This window comes from Hyposmocoma kahamanoa, unplaced genomic scaffold (assembly GCF_003589595.1).
Source record: "Hyposmocoma kahamanoa isolate Upper Pololo Valley unplaced genomic scaffold, ASM358959v1 88, whole genome shotgun sequence".
NCBI classification, from domain to species: domain Eukaryota; kingdom Metazoa; phylum Arthropoda; class Insecta; order Lepidoptera; family Cosmopterigidae; genus Hyposmocoma; species Hyposmocoma kahamanoa.
Window position 1 is genome coordinate 17,860,361 of NW_020654466.1, and position 22,548 is coordinate 17,882,908.

The window sequence follows — 22,548 nt, forward strand, 5'->3', positions numbered from 1 at the left end:
TCATTTAGACTATATTTTTTATGTATGAATGTTACACGATAACTCTATATGATTTGTGAACCGATTTTGATGATTCTATTTTATTGAAAAGAGGGTACCTCAGGGTCCCGTTTAAATTTGAAGAAAATATTCCGTATGTAAGCAATCGTCGCAAACGTAAACTAGGGGATGGATCCGGTTTCGCGCACTTTCCGGTAATCGATTTCAATATAACTTTACAAATAGATGTAATTCCACGAACTTTTGAGGTCGGTTTTTTAATACTCTGTACTAATTATTTTAAATTTGGAGTCAATTAACCGGTAATAACGGTCCAAGAACGTGGGTTTGTTTAAAAAAAAACAAATACGCGTGATTAACGATTCGCTCAGGTCGCACTAGTTGTGATCTCAGGCTGACTATGTGAGACTGCATAGGTATATCTACATAATATCTAACCCAACTGTTTGTTTTAGAGCCCTGTCTTTTTCACTTATTAATACTGGTACAAAGGATCGTTCATTTTAGAATGAACTAATGGCCTTTAAGCTTATAATTGGAAGTTAAAAATCAAATACTGAAAAAATCAGACCGTTATTAATTCTTTGAACTTACGTGGAAATTTCTTGGAGCTCGAAAAACAATAATGGCAAATTGTTTTAACACATTTAATTCCGTTTGGCAAGGAGATTCAATACGGCCAAGCAATTTCTTATTTAGCGTTATTACACACGAATAGGTACATAAAAGTAAGAATATCGTATCCTAAATATAATAAAGCTACATGTGATCATACGCGAAAAGTATTTTTATCACATTTTATAATGCTTTTATATTATAAAAATACATGAAAAAATATGTAAATGTAAAATTTTACTCTACTATTTAAGCATTATCGACTAATTTCTTTCCTAGAATCTTTAAACCTCTCTTTGGGAAAATTTTCATTTTTCTGATTTGACTTTGGTATATGATACAAAGTGACGGGATAAACAACGTGGTAAACGACACGCCTGTCCATAACAGTTGCATTGCCACTCAGAACTACAAAACGCAAGATCTGAGGGGCACTGGCGTTGCTGCCGTCACCCTGAAACATACTTGATAAGTGCTATCCTTGTAATTTCACGTACGCTGTTAATGCTCACATTACTGCTTGGCGGCAGATATATGAAACATGGCCAATAAAGAACAAACGGCCTTATTACAGCAATGGTGCGATATATTATCAAGAGATACTTCCCAAACTGAGGTATCTACATGTGAAACGTACTCTCGCTAATGACCCAATCGTTGAAACTGAGATTGATATAATAAAAATATATAATTATGTTGGTAATATGGTGTTAGCATGTGAAAGTGAAGCTAGTTAAAAGAAAGATTGCCAGAAGCCAATTATCGCCCAAACCATGGAGAAAAGTTATGGTTTGACATCCAGACACCGCTAAATGAAAATAAAGAACACTATTGGTTGCTGGAACTTATGCTAAAGTTCGGAATTTGTTTCCCAGGGATGCCGTCGATGTTTCTCAATTTAAGTCGAGCAAAAGGATGTGGTAATGTGTTACACCATAGGATGTACTTTATTCGATCATATAAAATCCTGAAAACAAGCTAAATTAACAGTCCAAAATGAATTGTTTCAAAATAATATATACATATATAACGATACGCCGTACTGCCAGTTGATAGAAAATATTATTTCATTATCTCATTTTAAGTTATTTAAATATAACGAATATATGACCGCCGTCACGAGGTCCGCCATATGTCGTTATTACAAATTAGCATCGAATATATAACCAGAAATAGAGACAAAATAAGGGCTATCCATCCCTAGCAACTCATCAGGCAAATGGGCCTTATATCACTTTTAAATATCAACTCTCGTTTGCACTGAAACCACAAATTAGAAAACTGAAGTAGTACAGCGCCAACAACTGGCCTGTGTGTCCGTCTCCGTGTATTCCAAAAATATTCAATATTTATTGTAATAAAGATAATATCTTTAACAATGGGGGGCTGTTCCATTCGGTGGTGTGGGAAAAACAGCAAAACATCTAATTACATAACAAACGGAATCACATTTCATCGGTAATTAAATATGTAATTTTGCAATTGTCGTCCATTATAGCAAAGCTCAAGTTAAACTGGTCGATTTGAAGTGAAACAATTGACGACACCCATCAATTGTTTCGAATTCGGGCTGACCAGACTGAGCGCAGTTGTCACCGAAATGATTTGGCAGAATAGTTTTTAAACAAATTAAATGAGAATTCGTCTCTATTTCCGGTAATATACTCAATGCAAATTAGAAACATGTAGTCATTGACTTACAAATAAATGGACGACGGGTCTAATACAAAAACCACGAAAAAAATGTCCCAAGTCAACCTATTCGAAATTTAAATTGTTATGTCATCGCAGTATCGCGCTGTCCGTAGAACAAATGAAGACTAAAGCGGAGTGTCGCGCTCTGTATACGATTTTAGCGCCTTACAAGTGCGGACACTTTTTAGCGCGGACCCGACGTCCATATAATTGTAAGTCAATGCATGTAGTAGAAGTTGTTGTTTTGTTTTAACTAGGTACCATTACCTACGTAAATGCGAATGTAGATTCTGGGAACACAGAACATTAAATACAAATATAATTATACATTATTCGACATCCTCAAGAAATCAAGCTTCTTGCGAAAGGGGCGATGATAAAAGGTGTTTTAATGCGCAAGTCCACGCTTACGAGCGTTTTTGTATGACTGGATGTTGGCTCGTGCCAATGATTACTTGGTCGCTGTCGGAAACTCGACTTTCTTGGTAATTACTTTGACATAAGCGGATTTTGTTTACATGACTTTAGTGAATCTAACGCTGGTTTATTACTTCATGATTATTGAGTTCTTAGGTTTTCGCAAAAAGAAACTATATACATTTATAATAATCAAGTTAAATAAACATTGTTTTGTAACTAATAATTGATGCTGTTAGTGCAAAGGTAGTGTTTTTTTTGTACGATATTTCTTTAAATAATAATAAAGTATGCATATAATTATTTTATATTTAGGTGCTAATTTAATGTACAAAAATACTTAATTCTATTTTTTTATACATGACAGTAGCATCTAAATATAAAATACTTACGTACCAGAGTATCATTTAAAGTAATAACAATATAAAGTGTGTTACACTAATTTTGCGGAGATGCCTCAATTCTTTGTGCAATTTTGTATAACCTTACAGTTCAGAACATGGTGGTTTGCATTAATATTAGACATAGCTGGTTGGTGACTATACTGTATCCGTCTTAACATTGGACTTATAAAGTCAAGGACACTGGCTTTATTTCAGAATTATTTTTTTTATAAACGCAATTAAAGCCATTTGAAAAATGTATATTGTATACTATACTTTATCAACTGAACTCAATAGATGACCTATTGAGTTCAGTTGATATAAAAAAAACCATTGGTATATGTAAAGTACCCATTGAATACAGTGGTTTTCTTGTAAAATTTCGAGGTAAGTTTGTTTTTTTTTGGTACCTTAAAAATTTTGAGGAATCGTGTATTCACATCGTATACCAGTACATATCCTCAATTTTACTGTTTTTGTTTCCAAAGTGATTGAATTAACACTTTCACTGTTATATGGAATCAATCAAAGCCATTTGAGGTTTGTATCGACTCTTGATTGGGAGAGTTATAAAATTTCACATATATACATAATTTGTTTCATGTATTTCGTATTCTTTTCATGACTTTCATGAAGAAAGAGCACTTTTGACGTTTCATTAAACGTAACTGGTTTTTTTATACCAATGGTACTTACGAACTACAGAAAAGCCCATGTGAATGTTTACATAGCATTTTATAATGAACAAAAATCATCACTATTTTTTTTTCTTAAAGTTACTTTTCTGTTTTACAAGAAATCGTGTACAGACTAAATAAGATACAGCAACGCAGAATCCGCATAAGGCAACATCCAACCTATACGTCCAGTTAGGTCGATCTAGTTTTTTGTCTCATATCCGCCATATCCATAATTACAGGCTGTGCTGTTTTGATGGGCATTTCCGTTGCGCTAAATGATTCTTCGTGAACGGGAGTGCCTTTATTTGTTACACAAAAGTGGTAATTATCTGTATATGGTATTGATATTATTGTTCATTATACGTTTTATAACAGGCAATGCTCTAACATACCTGACCGTGTCTATTTCGTTCTGTGGATTAGTGTAAAGAAAAGTGTTAAACATGTGACAATGCTATCCTCTTTCATCGTCATCGAAACTTTTTATCAACTTCTTTACTGGTTCCTGGCCGTTTACTTTTAAAACTTTGAATCGTTCTCGATTTCCTTTTTCCTTTTACGATCCGATTATACGATTTCGAAGGCAGCAAAACCATACAAATCATAGGCTTATCACACACATACAGTACTATTCCATTCGAATTTTTTTCCGGTTCGAATTTCCGTATGGTAGCTTGTGCATTTGGAATTCAGCACGGAAAAAGCCATTCCGAATGCAAGTCTTCCATAGATTTCGTAGGTCCGCAACCTATAGTCGTAAGTTTCATACGTATTTTTGCTGCCAGAACATCTGGACTCAATGCCTCGTGTCTCTCAACTGAGTCTTGCTATTTCGATCGGAAACAAACGTATGTGTGTAATGTATATACGAAATCTGGAGTCGATAATCGAAATTCCCAGTGTGTGGCCGGCCTTACCTTCCGTAGTTACTCCCGTCAAAATTCTCAAAACGAGAGATAGATCACCCTCTTGTAAAACTCAAACTTCACGTGATTAACTGTTTTTAAATCATTCGATGTAAGTATACTTGTAGGCACTTTTGGGGTAAGTGTGCCTGAATCATTTAGCAGGGAAAGTTTTATACTGATTGTACAGGGTCAAGAGCACGTCAACCTTGACACTTAAGACTTAAATCCAACTCTATGCCGCTTACGACAAGAACGGTCCAAAGTACAAAGAGTCAAGCTTGACGTGTTCTTCACTGTACTTTTTTTATATCATTTTACTATTTTGTTATATGAAACTCGTTTATCTCGTTACTTAGTACCATAAAAAACAAAGAGTATTGAAAAACAAACTTAAAATGATGTGACTTACAGTAGATTTTAATTTCACTAATGAATGACGTGGTGGGCGCCGTGAGGACGGCACGTATAGTCTTTAAAAGTGACTGTATACTACACATTACACAACTGTAGATCCGTTTTTCTATACACTATTTTAAGTCCAGGGGGTACCGAGCTGATTCTGAGAGGTTACGGTTACATGAACGAGAGCCGTAATTCCGATATGTCTTTATTTATAGGTTAGCACGTTACGTTTCAAATAGTCACATTGATTAAACTCTAAAACTCATTCGTAAGGCAAATTCCCTTGAGAAGAGGAACCCCTCTTTGTACGTAATCATTTGTACACATTTATCATCTACAAAAAATATTTCAAATATCCTCTTAACAATTATCTAAATATCAATCGAGTTATGATGACACTGAAAAGTTACTGGCTGCTCCAGTTTAGTTACATGTAGATATTTCATTTGTAAATAAATCGAAGTAGATCATACACACACAGACCTTCACACACATGCGCAAACACACGCAAACAGAAAAAACAAACGCTACTAACACTTGATTCCAACAATTTCCTTTTTCCTTTAAAATTAATTAAACTTGATTAATGGTATATCTCACTGTTACCGCATTAAAGAGTTCTAGTAATTTAATAAATATTATTAGAAATGTTATTATCATGGAGTGGAGACCTGGTGTCCTGAAACACAGGCATAGAGCCGACTTTAGGCGGATGCCTAAACTAGGCTCTTCGTTAAATTTTATTTAAAGTGATTTCTTCGTTAAAAATTTATTTTCTTGTACAATACAGTGTTTACATACATACATAAGCTGAAAAAATAAAGATATGCATACATAGAGTAACATACCACTCCACCTGGTATTAATACTGTCTTATAAAAATTTGTCAAAAAATTCCAAAACAAAATTTTTGGTCGAGACAACCTGAAAGAGCTAAATAGGTCACTACCGCGGATTTTAGTCATCCAAGTACGCAGAAGTTGTAAGAGTTTTCAATTTCCGTTATTTGATATCATAAAAAAATTACCAATCTGTGTATAATCTTTTAATTTCAGTACAAAATATAATTGAAGTTTTTTCTTAAACGACAATCCACTGTGACGACATTCATTTAGAAAAGCGGGAATTTCCTCGTCATTATAATGATGCAGCAGCGTACTGTATCGATTGGTTAAATGGTGGGTGCTAACAACGAGTGATCAAGGCCAAATTAAATGTACATAGAGCTTATTAATTTATTAGAAAAACACGTATCTATCAAAGTAAAACAGTAAACAAAAGGGAATGAAACTATTTTTCCGGATTTAAATCGCGTATATTTGTTTTTTCAAACAAACCGACGTTTCGGGCCCTTTACAGGTCCCATGGTCACGGTTGACTGAACAAAAGTCAACAAAAAAGGGGTTAAAAACAATCACATTTAAATTGAGAATTTATATATAAAAGTAAATCTTAAGGAGACTATAAAATGTATGCAAAAAGATTTGTAGCGATTGCTGCGATTCGTTACAGGTGCCTATCTGGGGTAACCATTATGAATTATTATTATCAGGAATATTATATACTTATTATATACATATATATTCCTGATAGTTATTTTGTTTGACTAGAACAGTAGTTTTGCTTACCCGTGATAGCATTTTGTTCACCCAGGTAACGGATAGTACCACAGAAATCTAAACATTTATTTCGATTTCTGTGTTTGGTTAGTGCACGTAATGCCGTCCACTAACCAAAACGCGGCTAAGTAAGAAGAGGTCAAACATTTATTTCTCTAATATGCTCGGAAATGTTTGCATTACTTTCAAAAAACCAACGCGGAAAGTTTGTCATTTATGGACCTTGCGACTTCTTCCCGGCCAAGGCTTGCAAAGTTAGTATGAAAATCCATTACTGTCCTCTTCTCTAAGCTTTTAAATCTACCTACTAATGATAACTAAGTAAACAGGCAAAGACAAACTCATACAGCCAACTACCCAGTGTTCATAATTGCGAGAATTGAAAATACCTAATCTGTACCGTTTACTTTAAAAAAAAAGTCGGTAACATTTAAAGTGTTTTGGTATTCTTTTGCTTTTTTATATTTTGGTCGCGAAAATATGTGCTAGTGAGAAGGGCGATAACGAAAATACAGTAATTGATACACATTCAAATACATTATCAGAATTTCAGCAGGCTACTATTATAACTGTGGTAGGAAAAACAATAACATTTTCTTTGAGCAATTGTCCTAACACGTCAATTATTACTGTTAATATTAATTAAAATTTTTTTACTTTTGTATTACACATCTTCCTCTCTTAAGTTTTTTATTATTTCGTCATATTGTTTGAGAAAAATTCTATACATGCCTCATCGGAAGCAGGGATTACTTGACTCGTATTAATACAAGGCCTAGCTATCGCTCGTCCTTGTAACTCATACTCTTCCAGCAATCCCTTACTTCCAGGCCTCTGCAGTAATATACTATTTCAAATAGCATAAGATAGAGTTCAAAATTCTTTTTTAAAAGCAGTTAAAGTTACTTAACGTGTCCGATATCTCGGAACTCACCCTAACGAGACATAGCCAATTTTTTAAAACCTGCCTCATGGTTTTTTTATGATATCTCAAAAAATGCTTTTCTCATATATCGTTTTAGTTAGTGGATACGATCCGAGTGCGGCTCGATTTCAATTATGTTGGGTCATATAAAACGTTTTTATTTAATTTTTTTCATTTGGCAATAACATCCATAGCTCCGTTTATAGCCGTAGGACAGTGGACTAGATGATAATTTAGTTGGTTATAAGTGTATAATAATACAGAGCAACTAGTAGGCAACAACGCAACGACAGCGAACGTCACGGGTCGCCTGCCCGAAGCACTGTCGTCGCCCACTACCGCCAGGCTGCCGTGGTTTTCTCCTGACAACTGTTTCCACTATCAAACACACGCACGTAAGAGCATACGTTGTTTTTTTAATTATTTCCGAAAGGCAAAAATTTAAAACCAAACTTTGGCTAACTCTTAACGTGCACGGCGCATCTTATATTTTTACTTTTTTTATTATCTGTAGTTCTTATATTATCCACTCTAATATAATATCATTTATTATTAATAATAATAATAGTGCCAAGTGCGGTCATAATTTTAAAATAGACTGAACAAATAAAGATATGCACACATGGAGTAACAAAAATCTCCACCTGTAGGGTTAGCACGACCGATTTAAAGCGCGAGATTTCTATGCGAGAATAACAGTATCTAGCCCTTATGTCGCTCTCTCGCTAGCCGCGCCCTATTGTGCTAGCCCTACTAGTGTTACTTAAATTTAATTTATAAAAATTTGCCAAAAAGTTCTAAAATATCATTTCTGGTTCCATATAAATGGTGTGCAATCAATCCAAATGTTCCATTTGTAAATATTCATATTCCTGAAAAAACTCTAATGTAAAATTATTAATTTATGCTAGATATTCCGTAGGTATGTATAGTATTTTCCGAATGACCCTCGACAGACAAATCCAAAGTTCCTGTATTGTGCCAACGTGGAGGCTTAAAGCATTACATGAGACGAGCGCCTGACAATAAAGCGATTTTGGTTTATAAAACCGTAGTAGCCTAATCAATTATCTCAAGCAGAGGCCGTGGGTTCGAATCCGGGCTCGAATCGAATAGAATATAATTCGAATTTATGTGCGAAATTGAATTTGAAATTTGCCTTGAAAATATCGAGATGAAATCTGCACGTCGAAGAAGGTTCACGTGTGTAGTCGCCTAAAGTATGGCCTTAACTCTCGCCTGAGGGAAGACCCGTCCCCAGCTGTAGAACATATTATTCTACTTTGGTTCCACAATGTAGATGACGAAAAATGTCCAAAAAACACTAAATGTCGTAGTACAATGGACACCCAAACTAAGTAGCACTTAACCCGAGCATTGAGCGTAAACGGCGACGGAAGTGGTCGTGAGATATGCGCTCGCGCCCCTCATACAAACCTGTGATTTGGCACTACGGTCAGTGGTCAACAAATGTCACGTGCCGACCCAAGTATGGCCGTAATGACAGAGGACGACCAGTATTGTGAACTGCTTTTAATGCCATTGACGGTAAATGGTATCGTTCCAGGAGTTCTTTAAAAGGGTTCGGTAATAATATGGTACTCGCTAAGATAGTAGCTATAATTCTGAAGACCGTACCGTAAGCGAAGATTTTACGATAACTTTTCTAGAAAATATGGTATTTTACAAGTCATACTTTGCAAACCTGAATATAAAGTCAACATAGAAAATAATGCGTATCAAGAGCAATGTACGTTTACAACAATATTACATGTACCACACACCGGCACTGTTAGCAGAACACTATTAAAATGCCCAAAATATTGTCGTTTTTCCAAAGTGTGATCCGATATTTTACTGTTTTATTTTAGGTCGAATTCGATTTGTCATTTTTTTTTCATTCATCTGTTTTACTTACCTACTAATACAGGTTTGTCGGCAGGTTAAAGGTTGATTTTAAATTCTAATAATATTTGTAACCATGTTGAAAAAGTTTCTTTATTTCTCAAAGTTTCAAATTAGAATTATCAAATTATCAAATTCTATTATAAAGTCTAAAAATTTGAATTTTGATTCGTTCCGATTTTTTTCAATAAAGGTTGAGTAGGGCTGTTTGAATAAGTCGACGTAAATATGTTAATTTAATTGCTACATAACGGCTAATTTTTTGTCTCACTTTTTTATTCCACTTAATATTACCGGTATGTGTACTTATACTTTTTCTTACAGTAAAAAAAAGCATAATGCTACATGCAACAACAATATAATGAATGAAAACAACATCTAAAGATCACTGACAGATATCTACATACAAATGACAAGCAAGAACAAAAGGCTCTATTAAGCCTAAGAATAATGCTCGTTTTCCCGCCCAAAACGCCCGACGTCATGGGAGACTGCGCGTGGACGGCGGCCACGGTAGCATAAACCACCGTTTGAAAGTACTTTGTGAGATTTTTTTATTTAACGCTATCGTAGACAAGGCATGGTTCTTTTTTATATATATGAAATGCGAAATGTGTAAACAAAACAACTTCTTAAAAACTTCAACGAAAAGTAACTTGGTGTACTGGAATGTACACAACTTTGAACTTTTTTATTTCAATGAAATTATTGTAGACATTCCAAGCAATAATTGTTTTCCCAACATTTTAAACCATCCATTACAGTCAAATTCGCTGTTTTATCATTCTACATAATTGTATTATGTTTAAAAATAAACAAAAGTACTGTTTATCAGGTATTATTCTACAAATGCATGAAAGAAAATTCGTCATTAGAGCAATCATTATAAAGAATACGTAGTTTAAGACACCGTTTTTCTACAAGTTCAATTCTGGTAAGAGGCCAAACAAATGTAACGAAATTGTACTATTTAGTACCTGTGCTTAAAAAAACTGTACCTCCATATGTTATAGCAATATCAAAGGTGCACCCGTCATATTGACAGTCAATATGGCGAGTGTACCTTTCATATTAGTATAACTTTGTGTTGGTACCAAATTTGTCAGTATTCGTTAAGATACACCTGCCATTCTGACTCTCACCAATTCGGAATATCCAAACGTTCAGTCAATTCTTTGGTAAAGTCTTGCAGATTGTATTGCATTTCTTATTTCCGTAGACAATTCTAATAGCCAAATTTTGTAAATGGAGAAACATCTCATCATGATAAGACGGTACATATAGGGATCTTGTTGTGCTTGCGACTTCAGGACATAAACGCAAAGTTTCTTTTTTCATCAATTTTTTTATGATACCAAGTCACGGGACGAACTAGTCTTGTTCCTGGCGGTAAGCGACACGCATGTCCATAACAGTTACTCATAGATTTAAATCACAAAGATCTGCCACTGCGCCCATCACTTTCAAACATAAGTTAATAAGTCTCTTGTACCTATAATTTCGCCAGCACTCTTCAAAACTGGAACGCAGTAATGCTCACATTACTGCTTGGCGGCAGATATAGGTAAGATGGCAGTGCTTTCCTGGACGAACTCTTTCACAAGGAGCTCTACTGCTGCAGTCATAAATCCTATTTTACATTGGCATTCTAGTATTTGAGGCGGATAACATCAATTAATCCATAATCCAAAATTTACTAGTATTTTTTAATCGGCACATTAGCTAAAACTGAGAAACAACCTCATTAAAATCAGGCCGTTTCATCGTCTTGACAAACCATTTAGTAGACTCACAAAATACAAACAAAATCTTGTTTGTAGCTTGTCATTTTGCACAAACGCGTATTTTCAAACAGGCTATAATCAGAGCAATAGTCGGGCGCTGAGAAAACCGGACGCAGTATCGTTCTCACGAGCGTTCTCCAATGTATATCGACGCACTCGTAAACTTGCGCCGGAGTGGTGATCCTATTGTCTCGCTGTAGGGGACCCCATGTTGATAAGATACTAGTACTCGTGTTAAAAGTTAAGACCTTGCTATCTATAGAATAGAATACAAAGATGTTGTTCAAGCGACCTTTGAACATTAACACTTAGCAGTTCCACGGCAAACAAACAACTCGAAACTAGGCTGCTAGATATTTTACACACTCGAAACACTTACAAGACAATTTTATATCAGAATGTGTAAATATTATATGTAAGTATAAATAGCTATTCATTTTTTAGTAAAATTAGTCTTTGAACAGAAAATTATTTCCTGCCAATCTCAATACACCTTTATTTATTTTTTAATTTGAGTCTGGCAACTTATGGCCCATATGATATATAACATAAGGACTAACATACATATGATATAATATAAAAACTAAGTAACTAATCTACACGAATTGCACTTGTCGGCGACATGTGGTGCAATCTGGTGTCTAACACGCCTATATACCACACCCTTCGGTCAAAATTCCTCCTTCATGAAGATCGACAGATGTTCGGTAGGCACTTTCACCACAAACGAATTAAAATTCATGGACTCCTACCGCTCGACACTCGGAATGTATTTGACTTTTATCCTGATGTACTCTACTATCTCCTAAGACTTCGTGGAATAGGTAATGCAGTCGCGACAGGTACCGATGACGCAGCTGTCTGCGTCATAGGTAGACCAGATGCAGCAGAATTTTCGATCCTGTCGGTGGTGTGCCTGGTGTACCACATAGGTTACGGTTGGTTGGATTCTTCTTTCTCTTCTCTACTTTTGTGAAGCCCACAGACAGTTTTTCTTTCAACTTTCATCGTGATGTCTTTCTTCAAATAATTCTATAGTTCAGGGAGTCTAGGACCTCGCACGTAGGAACCAAACTTGGATACGCTGAATAACAAACTGAAAACCACAATTTCAGTTTAACTAGAATAGTACAGTCCAATATCACGTTATCTAGATAACACCCTGCACCACCTGCGAAGAAACTCTCGTAGAAATCTCGACAACTCCATATTCTTGGTTTTAATGTACACAATTACTTTCGAATTGTTATTATACATTGTTAGCAGTTTATATCACAGAAAGTAAGTACAGTTAGCGACAATATATAGACACCATTAATTTTGTTCTAATAATAACTGAATATACGTAAAAATGTTAGTTAAGTGATTCAAAATGCATTTTTAATTTAAACTTAAATTCCTTTGAAAAGAAATAAGAATCCATCTGAAAGTAATTAACTTTATACAAAAGTATTTTTATATTAATTCAAAGTGCGAACACAAAGGTAAATTTCTTCGGGCTGACGGGACTCAAACCTGCATCTGTATGCCAAACTAAGGCCACTGCTGCACCAACTGAGCTGCAGGTCGAATCAGCCGACCTTATGAAATTCTCTACGTATTTGTAATAGATCTTTGCTATTGTTTTTTTTTCGACTTTTATCTTCCGCCGTATTAAAAGCATGGTCATCAATATATTTTAAATATTTTTGGCGGTAGTGTTAGAATCATACATTTATAATAATAATACTAATGTACTTATTCTCTTCAACAGTGAAACTTAAATCTAAGTACACATAAAATTTAGTGTATCATTGTTATTGTAGAAGACTGGTGTTCAAACTAGGTAAACGCTGTATTATGAGACACCAAGTCTCCGTTTGCGAAACAAATTTGAAACAAAACGTGTGTGTGTGTGTGTGTGTGTGTGTGTGTGTGTGTGTGTGTGTGTGTGTGTGTGTGTGCGTGTGCATGTGTGTTTGTGTGTGTGTGTGTCTAATCATACCAGACCGCAAAGTAAACCTTCAGTCTCATTTGAACTGAAGATATAAACTTTATTTTGTAATTTGATTAATTGTTATTGTATACGTATGTAAGTGCACATGTTTTTGTACCTGCCATAATATAATTAGTTAATAAAAAGTAACTTATTTTTAAGATTTTTGCTCCATTATGTTATATTTTTATTTATATTAGCCTATAATATAAAATAGCCGCGGATAAAACCGGAAGGGCTTTTGTGAGCGAAGCTTATAATTAGTAAATAGGTATTTTCTCTGCATTTTGATCAATAAAATAAAAATAAAATTCAAATTCATTATTGATTATGTAACGATACTTTTCTACGTATTATATAAGCTTAAGATAACTGATGAACATAGAAATGCTCTTACTTATTAATAAAACATATTTTTTATTCTATATACTTTAACAAGTGAATACATTTAAGAAAAAAAACTTACTAAGTGGATTGCTAACAAATGGAAAACGCGATATTTTTCTGTCCCCTGTGATGTATGCACTTATGCAAATTACCCGAGTAATTGGAAGAAAGAACTGTGTTTAACAGAAACGCCGCCTTCCGGTGCTCCTGAGATTACACGATATACTCTTTATTTCAATTATCGTTTGTTTATTATGACAACTAGTTCGTCTTTAGTTTTGAAAGTTTTCCATATAAAGCTAAATAGTCGCGGTTAGTTATATAGAATTTTCCTAGTAATTTTCTTTGGAAATGAAACTACTATACCATATTTACAGGTACCATGGCCATCAGTCACGGTCAGAAACCACCACGGCCTATTGGTTTGATCTACCGCCTCTCAATTAGAGGCAGTGGGTTCGAATCCCGACCTCTAACTTTCTCAGAATTTATGTGCGAAATTTTATTTGAAATTTGTCATGAACTGTTTGATAAAGGAAACCATCGTGACGAAACCTGTACATCGAAGGTTCACAACTCTTAGAAAACGTGTGAAGTCCCTAACCCACATGGAGCCAGCGTAGCGGAATATGGAAAGAAAGAAAATAAAGAAAAGCGACAAAAGAGGGTAAAGATGGAAAAGAGAGAAAAGTAAGAAAAGAAAGAAAATACATTTATTTACCTAGCATCAATAGTAGAACGAACACCAAGTACTGACGAGGTGGCCATCTTGTGCGGGTTGTCATCCTTAAGTCGTGATGACGTGCGCACGCACCCACGTGTTTGGTGGACGATATTTTTGAATCTTAATTACTTATAGCTATCCTTTATCGTTTCCTGCAGTTAGTGATTCTAAAGTTAAGAATAATATAGAGAAATAATTAAGATAACCCGTATTTTATGGAGATATCATCTACTCGGTCAATAATATACGCGTAGCGAAAAAAAAATGGAAACTCATATGTTAAAAAATAAATTCATAGATTACAAAAATTAGATTAAATTAAAACACGAACTATTTCACAAATAATAAAAAGAACGCTAGATATAGAAATACTTTGTGTGGTGCCAGCCGCGGTAACAAACGGTTCACAAACTCAGTATTTGCTGGAAAATGCAATTCGTTCCCAGCACTGATTTTCAGTTAGGACCCTAGGTGAGGCTATGGCTTAAACCATCGCCTGAGAGGAGACACATACCCATCAGTCAGACGTATAAACGGGTTGATGATGAGCATGATGGGCATAGGTCTGCACGTGTTGGACTTGTTGACGTAGCGCTTAATGAAACAGTACGCCTGATCACCGGCTGTCTCAAGCCAACTCCCCTCAATGTGGTATATGCTCTAGCAGATGTTACACCACCCTACGTGCGTAGGGATGTAGAATGCTCGGCGAAGAAGTACAAACAAGAGAATGACAGTCGAGACCCTTTATATGGCCACCAAATACCCCGAGGTCGCCTCAAGAGCCGTAAAAGTTTCCTGCGCACCACTAAGGCTACGAGTGACCATCCAACTGTCACTAGGTGTACATTGTGGAAACAGAAAATCCCCCACCGCCTGGTTTCATCGTACCTCAAAAGCAACTACCACCAGGTTGCGAACTGCGGTGGCCCGTGTGGAAGTCTTTAAATCGCCTTCGCACTCAGGTAGGACGCTGCAGAGACACGATGTGTAAATGGGGTTTCAAGGATACTAGTCAAACCCAATGTGACTGCGGTGCCCCAACGCAGTCCATGCAGCACTTACTGTTATGCCCCTTGTGTGCTAATACTTATACGCGGCCACGGACAGCACAGTCAAAGTGGCAACGTACTATTCAGGGTCAATATAGACCTAAAATAAAAGTATCGACACGATAAGATGATGAGGATAATTTAAATTCGAAAAAATGGTTTCATTTCCAATGTATAGCTGTTTCGAAAACCTAAGAACTTAATATCGTGTTCTATTTATTCATTTATAAATATACCTTATCATACAATTTTTTAATAAAAAAATAATAAATATCCCAAAAAGATGAACTTTCGGAAATTTCTTTGGCAAACAATCGCAGAATATATGCATTTGTTACATCTATTCATTTAAGTTGAGCCCTGAAAGAGGAAACATGATCATATTTGCGAAGGCAGAATAATGCAATGAAAGTTTATTTACTAAGCTTACTTATATTCTCATATACTTCTAATCAATTACTAAGACACGGGTGTTTTACCTAGTTTAGGAATCGGAAGCTCATATTTTTGCCATAAACCGTTCCTGTGGAATAATAAAGCAACATATGATCGTACGTCACGTCGTTGATTTTATCACATGAAAGTCATGATTAATGACTTATTTATATGAGTTCGAATTATTATACGTACCACATGAAACAAATTATTTATATGTGAAATTGTATAACTTTTAAGTTTAACTGTTTAAGCATATGAAATTTATCGATTAATTCTTTCTCTCGTAAAAAGTTGTAATTTTGCAGATTTGGCCGGCAGACCTTATTACACCAAGAGTGATAAAAAAAAATTATAAAATTTTGAATTTTTTAATTATTTTTAATAATTTGTCCCTATTACAAAAACACCGAAATATATTACAGTACGTTGATTTTTTTTGTAACCAATTAAATTAAACAATTTTTATGGGAATTTTTTTAACAAATCTACATTTCGGGTCCTTTAAAGGTCCCAATGTCACAACTGACTGAGATGGTAAAGTTATCAGCCAGTTATGTCTAATATTAATGTAAACCATCCTATTTTTCACTATGGTTACAAAAGTTGTTAATTAAATACTTTATTGAGTTCTTAGGTTTTCGCGATTGTTACACATAGGAAATGAAACTATTTTTCCGGATTTAAATCGCGTATATTTGTTTTTTCAAACAAACCGACGTTTCGGGCCCTTTACAGGTCCCATGGTCTCGGTTGACTGGTTAAATACTTTATTTTTAAATTTTCCAAAAAACATTCCAATATGTTTACAAATTACTTTATTTTATTTTGACAATATTTTTAATTATATTAAATTTATTATTAATTATTAACTGGCCTAAATTTAAACATTAATTAGTACTGCAGTCTTGACTGCTAGGGCTTTTTCATAAGTACGAAACAAATAAATTTCTTAAAATATATTATATTACCATTTTTTATTTAATAAACCGTATAACGAATCGTACGTCTTTTTGTAAAACATATTTTTACGCAAGTAAGAAGGCTAGAACAATCTCCCATCGATCTTAATCAAGATATCGTAAAGTATAACAAGCTCATGTTCGTTCCAACGACTGGTTTATTAATATAGCTACCATACGGAACTGACACGGTAAGGTTCAGTTATACTGAACCATGGTATAACTTCTAACTATGTGATTGCCCAAATTGCTGACAGCTACCGGTCCTACTGAAGCTATGAGCTATAGACATCGCGAGGAGTGATTATTAGAAATTTAATTAGAGTGGTGGTTTTTTTACGTGTTTGTTTGTTGTGTACCTCAAAATTGAGGTGAACGAAAGTACTCTGAAGGAGGTGTGACGCGTTCTGGGCTACAATGGGCAAGTACCTTTCGTCGTTCATCACTAGTGCCAGCTCTTTTAATGGCGGCTACTAGAGACGCGACCGGCATGGTTATATCTGGAGCACAATTGTATAGTATATGCCATTGATACGATAAGCAGAAGACGACCACAAAATTTTGAAAACAGAAACAAAATGGCTTTATATATGTCACATTGCAGCCGACGGTTGTACTCATGGCAATAAGCAATTTTACCAAAAAAACGTAAATAAATAAATCGCAAATAAAAAGTCTGATTATGTATGTATGATGATACAAACTTTATTCGTTTAATCGAGCACATTCCATATTTATTTTTTATTTTATCTTTAATTCAGACAACGGGGTCCATAAATTGGTTAGTAACAGTTTTCTTAGTGAAAAAAAAGTTAGTAAAAAAAACATGAGCAGAAATAATACATAATACTAATATTTAACAGTGCTTGTCAGCAATTTCTTTTTCTCACAAACACATTTTGCTAACAAGTATCTGAAGGAAATGGCGCATAATGCGGGAATCATGTCGTCATAATGGAGTTGGCGCTGGCCCGCAATCTGCAAAGCAGCGAGGCTGTCTTTTTCCACATGATGGCGTAATAGTCATCAGTAAGCGCCTACGCAAACATTCCCAACGCGCTGCAGAAGCGAGGCAGCCCCATCAACATCCTGAAGCCGTTATTAATTTTGGACGCGAGAGGCGCTAATGGTCTTCTGCGTAAAGTTGAACCATAGGTTGCGTGTAATAAATATATCAATAAGCCTTGAATAGCGTGATTTTTGCCTGCTCACTGACCGCCAGCGCCCTCCGCTCTCTTCCGACATAAGGGAAAAATAATCAATGAACAAAATTTGTTTTCTTAAATTACTTCGACAGGGAACGAAATTCAGCGCCTAATTCATGCCATTCATGCCCTTGAACAATAAACCTATGTTGAAGAATATTCATTTCAGTTTGTTGGGGTAAAGATGCTGGTAGAAGCACAAGCAAACGGGACTTGTCAATTTTGTGACTCAGGGCATGGGCGCAGTGGCTCTTGATCTTTGCGAAAGTTCTGAGTGGTACTGTCACGGTCATGACACTCATCATCAGACGCACAACTTGTTCGTTCCATCACTTGATAAATAGATACAAAAGAACTATAGTTTCTCAATAAATATTTCGATGTCGGCGAAAAAGTTTACGCGTCTATAAAATCGAAAATGATATCCGCAGTCCAATAAGAATATTTTATTCCAGGCAGTAGAGCCAAATTAAACACGGTTCGCTAGTCCCCAATAAGTTGAAATTTCTCTATTCAGCAACTCACATTAGTTGTGTAACAGTTGTCTTCCCTCTATTGTGTAGATACTATTTAAGGTTTTCCTAAGGCACGACACAGACCAAAACCATCATGCATTGGTGGAACGAACCTGGTAATATGGCAAAAAAGGACGGATTTATGTTTTAAAGTACCGGCACGCTATTACGACCGTTTTGACGTTTGTCCGCTCATCAAGTTTTGTATTAATTCATAACTGCGTTGTAGCAGCTAATTGCTGTGCATTGTTGTCAATAGTGACGTGCAGTAAAATATATGGAATGAATAATTTTACGACACAACTCGGCATTTGTTTTTCGAAATTTAAAAAAAAGAAATCTAATACGGTAGTCTCTTATGGGATCGCTGGCCACGTCTCAATTTTCGTTTTATTAAAACTTTTTAATCGGCTACCCCTTGCAATACTAGTTATAAATCTTAAAACTTATAGATACGACTGGTATTTGATTATATTTTTTTTCGATAATGAATTGAGATTTCATCTCACTATTGTAATCTGTCAAACAGTGATCATAGCCTGCCTTGAATGAATATACATAAGTGTAAAACATGATCACAGTCTTACCTGATGTGACCGATAAAATTATGCGATTGTGTGTGATTGTACTGCTACACTAACACTATTTTAGACTGCTATATTGAAAGCTATCTAGGTAAACTAAGAATTGGGAATTTCTTATTTGTACCAGTTTACCATTGAATTATACCATTTTGTAAATCTGTGGGTGGTCCTCTATCAATGCGTGGGCGCAATCGTCAATGTGATACAACACAAGTCTTGTATATCACACGTGTGTATTCAGTCTGTGAAGCGACTTAGTGGCTGACCATTAAAGAAAATTGTGCAGGAATGACGACATTATTACAATCTGTGTCTACAACATATAACTTAGAAAAAGGTGTGAAATGATATGTATTTTATTGTCAATATTAATGGATATTTATCGTGTGATTCCTGAACAGAACAGTATCACTCGGTAACTCACAATGAGCAGCATATAGGTTTTAAAATTCATTAAATAAAATAATTTGTAAAACGTAATGTAGCGTAAATTCGAATGTTTCTTTGTAAAATTTAAAAATAAGGTATTTCATTATAACTTTTGTAACTATAATGATAAAATAGGGTGGTTTGCATTAATATTAGACATAACTGGTTGATTTTTGTACCACATCAGTCAACCGTGACCATGGGACCTGTAAAGGACCCGAAACGTTGGCTTGTTTGAAAAAACTGATATATGCGATTTAAATCCGGAAAAATAGTTTCATTTCCTATGTGTAACAATCGCGAAAACCTAAGAACTCGATAAGAATATAGGTATTAAAAAAATTAATGACTCTAGCATGATAGCATTTATATGAGTATGAGCAATGGGTAGACATCGTCTTAGTTGCAATTTCGCTAGCTGCAAATGGGTGAGCCTGACGCAGGGGGCGTGGAGAATGGCACAAATTAAGGGAGTCCTAAATCCAGTGGGTTAGGTCATTGATTGATGGATTGTATGAATAAATTGTGCCTCTCAAATAATACCCTGCATGCTACTACTGATCTACGGGATCAAATTATTACTTGCATTGGTAAACAAAAACCTATAAGGAAGTGTGCAAATCAAAAAAGGTCCGCACACAAGTTGAAGACTGAATTCCTTTATAGCAAAAAAATCAACAAATTTAATAAAAAGTTTTCCACTTCACAATAAAAAGTGTACAATGCATAGTTATTTACCCCTTTGCAAGAAAGATGCGCGGGCGCGTGGCGAGCGCGTGCCCGAGAATTACACTCTCCACCTTATTACCAACGCTCATTAGACGCGATTGAGCACCCGCGTCGGGTCATAGAGTTGTTTAACACCTAGTACACTCATACTAGTTACAAATACTAGTGTTTGCAACAGTTACATGAAAAATCAGCCCGTGACCGCGGCCAGTGAAACTTGGCCAATATAGTCGGAAAATATACAAACACCTTTTAAATCGATTCTATCGTGTTTATCCATATCTGCAATGGTAGAATAATGCACTTGGTGAGTGTAAACAGTTATGTAATATGTTTAAAAATATAAAATGTTTAACATGACATGATAAGAAGTGACACAGTTGTACAAGCATTTATAACAAAGTAATGCATAGAACTGATTAAAAAGTCATAATTTATATATTAATTCTTATTACATTTATGTTAATTACATAACCCGAAATAATAAAATTTATTTCAAAAATTACACAATGAAAAATTACCCAGTGCGTCACACTAGGTAGTGAAAACTAAGCTTTCTGTCACTTTTTCTAGATTTAAGAATAATGTCAGCATTACCGTCTTCCGGTTTTAAAGGGCAAGGGCTCTGGTGAAATTACAGGCACATGGCAGACTTGTCAACTCATGTCTCAGGGTAACGGGAGCAGTGGCTGTGCTTCTCAGATCTTTGCGATTTAAAGCCTAGTGGCGCTGTAACTTTTTTTTTATAAAAAATAAGTGCGCATTAGACCTCTTTCTCACCTGATGGAGAGACGATATGACATGCATACTTAAATAATGCTTATTCACTCTCGCCTTGAAAAGGTCCAAGTTATAGCATTCGGGGAACAAGTCCGCAGGGAATTCCACTCTTAGCCGCTCGCCGTATAAATGTAGAAGGGTAATGCTTCATACGAATTCTGGCCATAGGGTGGAACCCCAGCCCACGTCTAGTCTCCCGAAGATGAAAAGTGAAGGCGGAATCAAATTATGCAATTTCATTGCACACTCTCCTTGATATATTCTGTAGAATACCGATAAGCAGACAACTTTACGGCGGTGTTCAAGGGTCTGCAGCCTAGCTCTACTAATTCCAAGTCACCTACAAGCCTCGTGACACGCTTGTCAATTGAATCCAAGGTGTTACGGACAAGCGTGTCGCTTACTTACTGACTTCTTCGTCCCGTCACTTGGTTCATAAAAAAAACTTAATATACGCTTCTAATATAAAAATAATATATTAAATACGACGTATATGAGCACGAACATTATTAACAGCAAAAAAGTCTATACACTAGAGTGTACCCGCTAGAGCGGCGTCATGGATTGACTTATACAATGTCAAAAAGGGGTCACTAAGATTACAAGTAACTTTGCAACGATTACTAGCAATACGTTCTATTTCTGGAATTGGTTAGAAAAAAATCGCTACACTCAAGCAAGTAGCTTCTCAACTCTATCAGGTCAGTTTTTCTTACAATGAGTGCATCTAGCTGTTTTGCCTTTTTTGCCGGAAACCGACCGCAACTAGATTGCGCTGCAAATCAGCAATAATATCGCCGTAGTAATTTTATTGTGGGTTTCGTGAATTTCCACTTTCAAAGGACCTATCTAGTATAAGGCGTTATTGACGTGTTTTTTCACTCAATCAATAATAAAATGTGAAACCTTTTAAAATCGTAAGTCCTTTAGAGAATTGACATTTGATTTTGATTTTCGGTGTACGAAAACTTTTAAAAAGTAATAATAATACAGTACTGTATCAACACGTATAAGAAATACTAGTAACCTCGCCTTGCCGCTAGATGGCGCTAGATGGCGCTAGATGGCGTTGGGATCAAAATAGAACGCGCTATGGAAGTGTTTACTAAATTACTATTTAAATTGTAAAATGAAATTTTACAGACAAAGACAAAGCTAAAGTATCTAAACAGCGTGCAAAATTTATACTTATTTTGATAGGGTTGGCACAAGAGAATATAATTAAATAAACAAAACTTTATGATATGCGAGCATATTTTATTTAATGCAAATGGCTTATTCTAAATATTTTTTTATCATTTTTGTTTTTCAATAATTTGTTGTGCCTTTTAATTGAATGGTATCTATATTCTAAATTTATCATAAAGTCTTTTTAAATAGTCCAATGGAAAGCACTCACATGGCATATCAAATTTACAATTTTGCATACGTTTTAGTA